Here is an 11,986-nt window from a genome sequence, read left to right as displayed (position 1 = left end):
CGATAGAATGATCATCTAGTTACAATGACATGTATGTCGGTTTCGGATAAGGTAGACCAAGATTCCTAAAGATAGAAAAAGGCATCAGATTGATGCTAGATCCCAAATCACACGAGCATTTATCGAATGACAAGTTTCCAATAGTACAAGGAATAGTGAAACTTCCAGGATCTTTCAGCTTCGGAGGAAACTTCTATGGCAGCACAACACTGCACTCCTCAGTTAGAGCAATAGTTTCCAACTCCTCAAGCTTCACCTTCCACGAGAGAATACCTTTCATGAACTTCGCATAGCTCGGCATTTGTTCTAGAGCTTCAGCTAATGGTATGTTGATGTGCAACTTCTTGAAAACTTCCAGAAACTTGGCAAATTTCTTATCTAACTTATGCTTCTGAAGTCTTTTAGGATATGGTGGAGGTGGATAGACTTGTTTATCCCCTGTATTACCTTCAGGAGGATTGTTAGCAACAGTTTTCTTCTTCGGTTCCACCTCGACATCCTTCTGCATAACTTTTTCAGCTATAATCTCTTTTTTTGGAATTGGCAAGGGTGCAGATGCACCTGCATTCTGGACATAATTTTCAGACTCTTCGTCTTGCTGAATTTTGGGGCTTGTGACCTTTCCAGACCTCAAGGTGATGGCGTCCACCTGTTCTTTAACTTCCCTTTTTCCTGTATTTGCTACCATATCACTAGGAAGCGTTCCTGGTGGTCGATTCAATAAGGCGTTAGCAATTTTCCCTATTTGGTTCTCCAGAGTCTTGATAGAAACAGCCTGGCTTTGGCATATAAGAGCTTGGTTTATGAACATAAGCCTCAACTCCTCCAATTCAGATTTTTCATTCGAAGATTGACCTGCACCTCCATGAGTTTGTTGTTGAAGTTGGAGTTATTTTCTTGGTGCAAATTGTTACTGAAAACCAGGAGGATTAAATTGTTTATTTCCAAACTGCTGGAACGGCTGTTGCATCGTATTCGGATTGTTGCTCCAGCTGAAGTTAGGATGATTCCAGTTGTCAGGATGATAAGTGTCTGGAACTGGTTGCTGCGATCTCTGAAAGTTGCTCACAAACTGAGCTGATTCACTAGATATAGCGCTTTGCTCCATCGCATGCAAATCCGCACACAGCTCACAAACACTGGTTATCTGATTAACACCATAGTTAGCCAGAGAATCGATCTTCATAGACAATGCCTTTAGTTGAGCAGTGATAGTCGTAGGTGTATCCACATTAAGAGGTCCTGCCACCTTACCCTGTGGCAATCACTAGGTTGGATACTGATATTCATTAACAGCCATAAGTTCAAGTAGATCATAAGCTTCCTCATAGCTCTTTGCCCATAATGCTCCACCTGATGCTAAATCGAGCATGGGTCTTGACTGTGCTCCCAAACCGTTATAGAAGCAATTGATGATCATCCAATCATGCATTCCATGATGAGGACACTTCCTAAGCATCTCCTTGTAGCGCTCCCAAGCTTCATATAAAGATTCTCCCAATTGCTACGCAAACTGAGTAAGAGCATTCCTGATTGCATCTATTTTTGCCATAGGGAAGAATTTAGTGAGAAACTTTTGAGCAAGATCTTCCCAAGTAGCAATCGAACCAGCTGGTAGAGAGTGTAACCGGTTCTTAGCCTTGTCCCTCAGAGAGAATGGGAACAGTCTCAGTTTCATCACATCCTCAGACACACCATTGAACCTGAAGGTGTCGCAGATCTCTATGAAATCCCCGATGTGCATATTTGGATCTTTCATTGGGGAACCCCCAAACTGGACTGAATTTCGTACCATTTGAATCGTGCTAGACTTGATTTCAAAGGTATTAGCAGCAATGTATGGTCTGACAATGTTAGACTGAATGTCATTAATCTTTGGTTGAGAATAATCCATCAAAGCTTTCGTATCTACGGCAGGTTCTCCCATTGCAATAAAAACTAGGGTACCTGAAACACACGACTAAAGTAACCTTGTAAGAATATAATCCATGTCAGTGAACTTTAACGACCACTGATGACAAGCACATAAACTAAATTTAACACCGAGTCCCCGGAAGCGGCGCCAAAAACTTGTTCGCTGTAATTCAAATGTGAAAATGCACACAAGCGCACGTGATCACAAGTAGTAAAAGATTTAAGTCAAGTTCGTTCCCACAGGGACTGGTTTAGGTTAATTTCAGATTATGCACTTATGCAACAATGTATGGTTATCGCTCAATGCTAAGACAAGTAACAATTTGAGTTTTGATTTAACTAAGAGATTATACTAAATAACATTAACTAAGAGAATTAAGATTGAATTACTTATATGCGAATAAACATGGGGTTCTACCTTCATTAAATATTTTATTCAAAGTTATGTCTTTATTCTTAGCATGTGATTGTGATGACAACTAATCAGATAACACAAAACTAGTATACGTTACCTTTCATTATACGTACACCCTATAATCAAACATCCATAATTAAGATAGAAGTTGAATAAACACCAATTATGCTTAGTACCTATATGTCTATAAAGATTGAAAAGATAACGGTTTAAGAGCAAGTTATCTATCGTGATTACATAGGGTGACTAAGATGGTTAAAATTACCCACAAATTATGCATGTCAATTCATACATAAACCTATGCTAGCATGGCAAGTTCTAAACCTCTATATTCAGTGTCGCTTCAATAGAGATTAACAAACAATCTTAGATGTTAGCTACGCATCAAAGACGAATAAGCACAACCAAACTAGGAAATCATAAATCACCACACAAAAAGGATTATAAACCAATTAACTATTGAAATCTATAGATAAATCCGTTAGAACCCCATGACGATGATTAGTTCATAATCGAACTCATCGTCACCATGGGTTCCACTGAAAACATGATATAAAACAAGATAAGAGTATTAGGGTTTATAGACAAATCGAAAACAAGCATCAAAGTATCAACTATATTGAAGAATACAAAAGTCTTCTTCTACTTAGCCGTCTTGTACTCTCTAGGTCTTTGTATTGCTCTCCCTGGTCTCCTTCTTCTTAAAAACGTCTTATTTATGGTTTATATAGGCTTCTGGACGACCTGGGCTTGCAAAATCTCATAATTCAAGTCAAATCAGGAATCTGGCTCGGGCCCCTAGAGCGGACTACCAAACCCTGCACAGGCACGCGCAATTTCTGCCTCTCTGGCGCGGCCACCCCGCCTTCCGCGCGGGCGCGCCGTGCTTCTGTATTTTTCTGTAATTTCTTGTTTCTTCTATATCTTGAGCTCCGTCTGTTAAAATTTGGCGATCCAATAGTCCACGCGAAGCTATCGAGATGATCTTCCACATAAGAATGGTCTTGACTTCATATTCTGACCTCCTTTCAGCATATTTCCTTGAAAAGCTCATTTATTCATCTAACTAATGCCTGTAATACAAAAACATAAAAACACATCAAAAATACCAATAACTTGAGTCCAAAACACCAACTTAAGCCTATAATGAAGCGTTACAAGTAGATATAAAATCCACTTATCATTCAATTACTTGAGACTCATAGCATACTGGTGTATAAAGACTTAGTTGACAACCTTGTATTTCACTTGACTTACCTGCGACCAAGTGCTGCCAATTTCCTTTGATTCTTTTACTTGTATAATTGCATGCACTTCTTTCAGAATCGAACAATAAAGGAAGAGCTTTCAGGAGGATCATTACAATACACGCGCCTTGAACAAGTAGAAATAAACAGAGAAGGACTTCCATGTGCACGTTGCAGCACCCAACACACTGCCACTTTGATCTTTTATTTCAATTTCTTTGAATGTGGCTGTGGGTCCCATGTGAATTAATAAAAAAAATGAAGACCATTTCCTTTGCTTTTGTTTATTTTTATTTTTATTAATTCTTTAACTTCCACACTGATCATGCATGCATATTCGTTAACTCATGGCTGCCATTCCTTGAATTATCAACTCTATCCTGTGTTCCCCTCTTTTTCTTGTTTAATAACCGAATGAACCAACTACATGCATTTTGAATTAAATAAATAAATGATTTTTATTTCATTTATTTACTTAAATACAAAATCAAGTTAATTTATTTATTCAAAATTTATTGTTGATATAAAATTAAATAAATAAATGAATTTATTTTCATTTATTCATTTAATAAAAAAATCAGCTATTGAACAAATAAATCATGTAACTTCTCGAGCTGTACTCCTCTATATTTCCACCCCTTCTAATCTCCGGGTTTTCGTACTTTAAAATATTTCCCGTCTTTTTGAGTACAAAAACCACTTAGCAGTATTCTAAAAATAATACTTTGTTTCCTTTCACGGATCACTGACATTTAGTGCAAGGGTCTGGTTCGCAGACGACTAGTTCCGCTCTCAGGCCTTCGTATTATACTCGTACAAACAACTATTAAGTCTTCTACCAATTATAACCAACTTCACTAAGAATCCTTGAGGTCTTCACACTGATCTCGATAACTGCTTCGAATTTCTTCAACCTTATTTCTCTGATGCCTAAACATATTAATGAACATCATATGGATCATTGTTGACGTTTCTTCACTACAGCTAACAAAACCTTTTGTGTATATGCCCAATAAACAATCAGTACCGATTCTAGTGGAATATAGATTATTTCAAAGTCCTTGTCATATGTTGAGTTATCCAAACCATTATTGTTGAGTTATACATATAGCTTCAATCTTGCTCAACAGGAACTTCAAGTTCCATGGTTTTTGTAGTTACCACAGTATAGGGGAAGTTAGTTACCAAGCTCAACCATGATAACCACAAGTTACGTAGCTATTAAATATAAAAACATTAATTACTTACCAAAATTAACTACAGAACCTCTAATTACATATCAATAAACCAAAACACGTATATTTTTATTACCTTGGAACTTGTAGCTGTAACTTGGTTACTAGGAAGTTCAAGTTCCTATGTACTTATAAAAGTTAACGAAACAAACGAGGCCTATATGTGCTTTCTATGCCTCATTCCTAATCTTCATTCATAAACTAATATTTTAAAATTATACCAATTAGTATCTTCGTGATTGTTGTGTAAGTTGATATAAAATGAAAGCAAAAATATTACATGTATGTTTAACACTAAATTCCTTAATTAATTTAGAAACTAAGTGCAATTAGTATCTTGGTGATTAAGAATGTAATAATCTTTTCAAAATTACTATGACTATAACAATTTTAAGATTAATTTTATGTCTAACCTATATTTATAAAGATTTATAAAATTAAACTAAAAGTGACAATTGCACATCGCCAATTTTTTTTAGAGATAACCCGTAAAGTAATATAAAAAATGTATACATAAAATTATATGTGGTTTCTACGCTTCCTTTCTAAACTAATTTATACAAATTTTAGCAAAATTTGTATCTCTGTGATTGTTGTGTAAACTGATATAAAATAAAAGCAAAAATGATCACATGTCTGTTCTACATTGCATTCCTTAATTAATTTTAAGAACTTAATGCAATTAGTATCTTGACAATTATGAATATAATAATATATTAAAAAGTACTATAACTATAACAATTGTATGCTTAATTTTACAACTCGCCTATTTTTATAAAGGTTTATGCAATTTAAGAGAAAACTGACAACTACTTCTCACCTGTTTTTATAATAGTAACCTTTTATTTAATATACAAAATTAAAGTAAGAGATTATATATATTTTCTTCGCTTCATTTTGAAACTAATTTGTTTAAATCTACGCAATTAGTATCTTAGTGATTACTGTGTAAATTGATATACAATTAAAACAATTTTTTTTCATATATGCTCAATACTTCATTCCTTAACTAAATTTAGAAAATTAGTACAATTAGTATCTTGATGATTAATGAGTAATAATCTTTTTTATATTGCTATGATTATAACAATTGTATACAAGTATTTATGCACTCAAGAGACAATTGACAACTAATTCTCACCTACTTATAGAAAAAATAACCAATTAATAAATATGAGAAATTCAAGCCGAAGATTAAATGTGTGTTCCATACTTCATTCCTAAACTAACTTTTTAATATTTTAACAATTAGTATCTTCGTGATTGTTGTGTAAATTGATATAAAATATAAGTAAAAGATTTCATGTCTGTTTTACATGAAATTTCTTGACAAATTTTATCAAATTACTGTAATTAGTATCTTTGTGATTAAGAATGTGAATTTTTTTTATTTTACTATCAATATAATAACTTTATGTTTAATTTAAGAAATCACCAAATAATTGACAACTACATTTCACCCATTTTTATAAAGATAACCAACTACAAAAATATCATTTGATATCTTTGTATTAAATTGTTTAATTGTGAAATAAATTTATTAATTTTTAACATTTTTATATTTAAATAGTCGTGCTGTAAGACCTGTTCATATTGTAACTCAGAGCTTCTAAAGATACGTTGTACAGATAATTGTCGAAAAATATGGGTTATTAATCGGCTTTGAGTTAATATTAGTTCTTGCATAGTTCTGTTTAGTGTCACATATATTGGACTAACTGTTAATATTATTCACAAACTGATTTTCTTACAGAGTCGAATATCTTTCATTCACTCTCTTCACTCGATATGTACAACACCAATTTCAGAGTACGAGACTATGTTACAATTTTGTAGACTTCCAACACTAAAGAAGGAATTTTCATTGGTTACAATCTAATTCTTTTGGATGATCAGGTAAATATGCATCTTTTAATATTATTTTTATAAATCTTCATAGTAAAAAATAGACATTTATAACAATCTCTTTTCCCGATTTGTCAGCATAATCGTATGCAGACTTTTGTTAGGGCATACTTATGAATTGCTTTGGGACTTAATATTGTTGACATATAACAATACAAAATATCTAATTTCCTTAATACGCATGCGAAGGGAAATTTCGGACCTGTTCGTTCTACCTTAAAAATCTTTTTCTCAAATCCAACTATGGTCCATTTAATTCATGAAAATCACAAAATGACCAATTTATCAACACACATGTTCGAATTTGTGCAAGTGCCTACTTTAGCCAGAAATCCGTTAGAATATATTTTTAATCCGTCATTCGCCATTGGTATGATTATATTTCTCGACACTTATCTTATACAGAAATCATATCAAACACATTATTTTTTATATTTCAACATGTCATTTTTCATGTGTTATTGGAGTAGGTTGAACATCTTCAACCAATAATTAACACGAACCCGATATTTGGACTCAAACCTTTGATAAGATTCAAACTTTATCATGGCAGGTTCTAATCAATAAGTTAGAAATAGGATAAATTTACTAATTACAGAATAACTTAAATTTTAAATTTAATGTTCCATTTTAATTGTTACAATGTACCCTGTTAAAGTGAATATAGTGGGTGAATTAACTGAGAGTATGACACCTTTATATGAAGATGTTTTAGACACGCCAGTCCTTGTTATTTTGTCATGTGCAAAAGTTATGATGGACAAATGTAAGCCCTTAGAATTAATTCATGATAATTTAATTAAAAATGTAATTAAAAACTTTAGAGTGTGTCTAACTTATGTTACATGTATTTTTTTTAATCTCAGACATTATTTCAATCATTAATACTCGAGCATCTAGAATTTATATTAACAAGGGTTGAACCGAGGTTTTGAATTTCATGCACTGGTCTGAATGTAAAAAATTTGTATTTTATTATTTATAATAAGTTTTTCTTAAAAATGAAATCTTAGTGTATTATTTATTTTTGCAGGCTTGATATTATTGGATATGATGGTCCTTATAATGATGAATGAATGAAATCAGGTATTTATGACTTTTACAAATTTTTAGAATTCTAAAATTAATTAATATTTATTTTTTCATAAATTAATGTAGTTTAGGTCAAGAATGTGCGCAATTAAATATGATCACAGTGTTTATTAAATTTATATAACTCAACAATTGAATATAGTTCTCATAAATATTTTTTGTCTAAACTGGCAGGGGAGGTGTGATATGTTGATATTTTCATCTTTGGATTATTGCGGAAAGATTGCATCAAAGTATCCAAAGCGTCTTCTTCATAATTTTTCTGTTTAGTACCTAAATAAAAGATCAAGTCTAGACATTTGTCAAAGTTTTTGTTCGGTTTAAGATGTATTTCATTATGTGAATATTGTTGCACATTATCTGTTATCATTCTAACTGCCTTTTTTAAGGGTACATAGGCATCTTTGATATATTTATGATTCTGAAACTGTAATACTATATATAACAAGAAGCACCAATTTTAGAAACAACCACAATACTTCTATGACTTAGCTCAATTTTAAAAAAAGAGTATATATGACCAAGATATTTATCAATGGATTTAAAATTAATTATCAATCAAATTGATGTATGGAACAATGCCTTGATCATTCCATATTAGAGAAATTCAATCATATCACATAAAAAAATTAGCAGATTCAACATTTAAAGTATCTAACTTACATATATTATTCCGAGGTTTACCACAACATCAAATGAAAGCAACTCGAAGTGGCTTTTCATATTTAAGAGGAGACGGATGTCATTGCAGGTATGTTTGCAATGATGATTGATAAAAGACATGGCTAGTCTTTGAAAAAGGTTGGTGTGTATCTTCCCCACCTTACTTTCTTTTACATATAAGATAGTTTGTAAATCTCTATTGAAGTGACAGTGAATATAGAGATTTAGACCTTGCCATGCTTGCATAGGTTCATGTATTTGTTATGCATGAGTCGTAGGTAATTTTAACCATCTTACTTGCCCTATATAATCACGATAGATAACTTGTTCATTAAACCTTTATATTGTCAAATTCTATAAACATATAGGGTCTCAACATAATTGGTGTCTATTCAGCTTTTATCTCTTTTGTGGATGTCTGGTAATAGGGTATTCATGCAATGAAAGTTGGCGTTTACTAGTTTCGTGTTATCTGATTAGTTGTCATCACCATCACATGCTAAGGTTAAGAATAATGACATTGAAAGAAGTAGTAATGAAGTTAGAATCCCATGTTTGTCTCATATAGCTAATTCAATCACTTTTATTCTTAGTTAATTGCATGTTAGTTTAATCTTAGTTATAAACATCTAAACTTGTTATTCTCTTAGCATTGAGCGATAGCCAAACCATTGTTACATAAGTGCATAAATTGAAGTTAACCTAAACCAGTCTCTGTGGGAACGAATCTGATTTATATCTTATACTACTTGCGAACGCGTATACTTGCGTATAATATTAGTGCTTGTTTTTGCCCTAACAAGTTTTTGGCATCGCTGCCGGGGACTCGATGTTAATTTTTATTTTATGTGCTTGACATCAGTGGTCGATAAAGTCCACTGACTCAGAATCTCTTACTTACAAGGTTTACTTTAATCGTGTATTTCAGATACTCCAATTATCACTGCAATGGGAGAACATGTAGCAAATCTAAAAGCGTTGATGAATTTTTCTCAACCCAAGATCAATGACATTAAATCTAGCATTGTCAGGCCAGCAATCGCAGCTAATACCTTTGAGATCAAGCCTGACCTAATTCAATGGGTACATAATTCAGTCTAATTTGGAGGTTCTCCAACGGAAGATCCCAATATGCACATCGGGGATTTCATAGAGATCTGCGACACCTTCAGGTTCAATGGTGTGCCTGAGGATGTAGTGAAACTGATACTGTTCCCATTCTCTATGAGGGACAAGGCTAAGAGCTGGTTACATTCTCTACCAGCTGGTTCTATCACTGCTTGGGAGGATCTTGCTCAGAAGTTTCTTACTAAATTCTTCCCTATGGCGAAGACAGCTGCACTCAGGAATGCTCTTACTCAATATGTGCAGCAATCGGGAGAAACTCAATGTGAAGCTTGGGAGTGCTACAAGGAGATGCTTAGGAAATGTCCTCATCATGGCATGCCTGATTGGATGATCAATTGTTTTTATAATGGTTTGGTAGCACAGTCTAGACCCATGCTCGATGCAAAATCAGGTGGAGTATTATGGGTAAAGAGTTATGAGGAATCTTATGGTCTAATTTAACTTATGACTGCTAATGAATATTAGTATCCAACCCAGAGATTGCCATAGGGCAAGGTAACAGGAGTTCTTGAAGTGGATACAGCTACGACTATCAGTGCTCAACTAAATGCGTTGTCTATGAAAATTGATTCTCTGGCTAACTATGGTGTTAATCAGATAATCAGTGTTTGTGAGTTGTGTGCAGGTTCGCATGCGATGGAGCAATGCGCTATATCTAGTTAATCAACACAGTTTGTGAGCAACTTTCAGAGATCGCAACAACCAGTTCTAGATACTTATCATCCGGACAACTGGAATCATCCTAACTTTAGCTGCAATGACAATCAGAATAAGATGCCAGAGCCGTTCCTGCAGTTTGGAAATAAGCAATTCAATCATCCTTGTTTTCAGCGACAATTTGGACCAAGACAACAACTCCAACTTCAACAACAAACTCATGGAGGTGCATGTCAATCTTGGAATGAAAAATCTGAATTGAAGGAGTTGCGGCTTATGTGCAAAAACCAGGCTCTTATATTCCAAAGCCAGGCTATTTCTATCAAGACTCTGGAGAACCAAATAGGGCAAATTGCTTACGCCTTATTGAATCGACCATCAGGAACGCTTTCTAGTGATACAGAAGCCAATCCAGGAAAGAGGGAAGTTAACGAACAGGTGAACGCCATCACCTTGAGATCTGAAAAGGTCGCAAGCCCCCAAATTCAGCAAGAGGAAGAGTATGAAAACTCTGTCCACAATGCAGGTGCGTCTGCACCCTTGCCAATTCCATAAAATGAGATTGTAGCTGAAAAAATGGTGCAGAAGGATGCCGAGGTGGAATCAAGGAAGAAAAATGTGGAACACACTCCTCTTGAGGGTAATACAGGGGAGAAACAGGTTTATCCTCCACCTCCTTTTCCTAAGAGGCTGCAGAAGCAGAAGTTGGATAAGCAATTTGTTAAGTTTCTGGAGGTGTACAAGAAACTTCACATCAACATACCTTTTACTGAAGCTCTTGAACAGATGTCTAGCTATGCGAAGTTTATGAAAGGTATTCTCTCTCGGAAAGTGAAGCTCGATGACTTAGAGACCGTTGCTCTTACGGAGGAATGTAGTGTTGTTCTGCAATAAAAGTTGCCTCTGAAGCTTAAAGATCCTGGAAGTTTCACCATTCCTTGCACCATTGGCAATCTGTCATTCGACAAGTGTTTGTGTGACTTGGGAGCTAGCATCAATCTGATGCCCTTGTCCATCTTCAAGAAGCTTGGTCTACCTGATCCGAAACTAACATATATGTCATTGCAACTAGCTGACCGTTCCATCACTTATTCACGAGGTATAGTGGAGGATGTCTTATTCACGAGGAAGATATGAATATTCCTATCATCTTGGGAAGACCATTCTTGGCTACAGGCCGAACTATGATCGATGTGCAAAAAGGAGAGCTTATGATGAAGGTTCAAGATCAGAAGGTCACTTTTAATGTGTTCAAGGCAATAAAGTTACTCATAGATAAAGAGGAGTGCTTTAAAGTAGAGCGGGTTGACTCTGTCATGAATTCGGAGCTTGAGCAATTTCCAAAGTCAGATACCTTAGAGATCCTTCATTGGGGAATCAGTTATTGAAGACGAAGAAGGAGCAGATCAACTACAGGTTTTGAATGCACCTCCGTGGAAGAGGAAGTTGGATATGCCATTCGATTCTCTTAGGTTAGCAGAGCTGAAAATTTCTAAGACGTGTCTCGAGCCATCTATTGAAGAAGCTCCCACATTTGAGCTCAACTCACAGCTAGATCACTTGAGTTATGCATTTTTAGGTGCACCTCCTGACAAGGGGTTGTAATATATCTATGATAATCTAAAGGGTGACCGATCAGTTCCTCCTGTGCTTACAAATGGTCCCTCTCATACTCCACAGATAGTTGATAGGTTTGGTCTTGATGATGCACAGTATAGAAGGTTGATTCG

The 11,986-nt window shown here is 34.7% G+C and overlaps 2 non-coding genes across 2 annotated transcripts; one reads left to right on the top strand and one right to left on the bottom strand.

Moving 5' to 3' along the window:
- The first annotated feature begins 1,430 nt into the window (after positions 1 to 1,430).
- Positions 1,431 to 1,537, top strand: LOC141694698 (small nucleolar RNA R71). Its single transcript, XR_012563983.1, has one exon. It is a non-coding gene; the product is annotated as a small nucleolar RNA R71 (small nucleolar RNA).
- Positions 1,538 to 9,809: 8,272 nt separating this feature from the next.
- On the bottom strand, positions 9,810 to 9,916 carry LOC141694579 (small nucleolar RNA R71). Its single transcript, XR_012563869.1, has one exon. It is a non-coding gene; the product is annotated as a small nucleolar RNA R71 (small nucleolar RNA).
- Positions 9,917 to 11,986: the final 2,070 nt, after the last annotated feature.

The sequence above is a fragment of the Apium graveolens genome, chromosome 10, assembly GCF_009905375.1.
Source record: "Apium graveolens cultivar Ventura chromosome 10, ASM990537v1, whole genome shotgun sequence".
Lineage (NCBI taxonomy): Eukaryota > Viridiplantae > Streptophyta > Magnoliopsida > Apiales > Apiaceae > Apium > Apium graveolens.
Note: the sequence above shows the minus strand (reverse complement) of the source record. Positions and strands in the feature narration are given on the sequence as shown.